This window comes from Seriola lalandi, unplaced genomic scaffold (genome assembly GCF_002814215.2).
Source record: "Seriola lalandi dorsalis isolate HSWRI2012SDOR001 ecotype SW California unplaced genomic scaffold, Sedor1 jcf7180002054475, whole genome shotgun sequence".
Classification (NCBI taxonomy): domain Eukaryota; kingdom Metazoa; phylum Chordata; class Actinopteri; order Carangiformes; family Carangidae; genus Seriola; species Seriola lalandi.
The window spans coordinates 271,353-272,571 of record NW_019525028.1 but is presented as its reverse complement, the minus strand read 5'-3'; the positions used below and the strand labels follow the sequence as shown (position 1 = coordinate 272,571).

Genomic DNA, 1,219 nt, shown 5'->3' with positions numbered 1-1,219 from the left:
ATCCGGGTCCTGGTTCTCCTCCTTTATCCGGGTTTGGCCGATGAAATCCGGGTCCTGGTTCTCTTCCTTCATCTCGGTCTTGTCCTGGTCCAGGTCTCTCTGGTCTCTTTGTGCTGGACTCTGTCTGTTGGCGCCACTTTAACTCTCGATCTCGCCGCGTCTCGCGGTCACTGGAAACTCGTTCGAGCCTGAGCTCGCGACGCTCCTCCCCCCTTAGTTACTGTTGCTAAGGTGTAACATGGGACGCCTGTTAGAGAAACACTTGTAAAGAAATAAGTTTCACTTCTATAATAATAATAATAATACATTTTATTTAAAGGCGCCTTTCTTGGCACTCACGGACACCGTACACAGTTACACAAATTGAGATTAAAAACACATTAAGAATTAATTAACAACAATAAAAATGAAATATAAAAATAAAAACAATACAAAAGTGACAGTGCAATTGGTGACTTCTCTCTGTTTTCTAGAACCAAAGACTTTCCATTCACTGATGTTCTGTAGTTCTTTGTTCCACAGACAGAAGAACTCAGTTACCCACAATCCCTCACTGGTCTCACCTGGGGACGACCTGTAGATAGATATTGTGTTTTTACTCTGTCCCACTGTAAATAAATGTCTTTAAGTAGAACCACAGGTGTGAATATTACCAACCTCTGCTCAGCAGAACTCCAGTCCTTCCACGTTAACTTACTGTTGTCATGGTAACTTGGTTATAGTTATTAATGTCATTGTTAATCACAGTTCCACATTAATAGTAATAATTTGAGACTGAAACAATATTGGCTATTTAGCCTGTTAGTTTAGGCCGTTGCCCCCGAGGACTTTAATTCATTTTAAAGTTATTATTTTATATTTATATTTTTAATATTAATTATATTGGATTTCCATATATGAAAAACACAGTATACATATAAAATAAAAACAGTTATTGACATGTGTGTATGATTATATTATAGACATGTTACATACATATATATCCATCCCACAGTCTGTCAGTACATGTTGATATTAGTCTATAGACTTTCCCTTAGTGCAGTGTAGTCCTCCTCACAGCCTTGAAAACCCTGCCAATACTCAGGAACTGTGAAGCCACTTCTTGTGCTGCCTCCTGAAGTTCACATGCAATCTTACTGGACTGACTGTAGAGATTGTGGATCTTCTCCATGAACACCTTGAGAGAGAGAGGGGGAGGGGGGCAGAGAGAGAGAGAGAG

The 1,219-nt window shown here is 39.7% G+C and overlaps 1 pseudogene; it reads right to left on the bottom strand.

Annotated features, from left to right (window-relative positions):
* LOC111659188 (uncharacterized) overlaps positions 1–1,219 on the bottom strand; it is a 3,707-nt pseudogene that overhangs the window by 1,800 nt on the left and 688 nt on the right.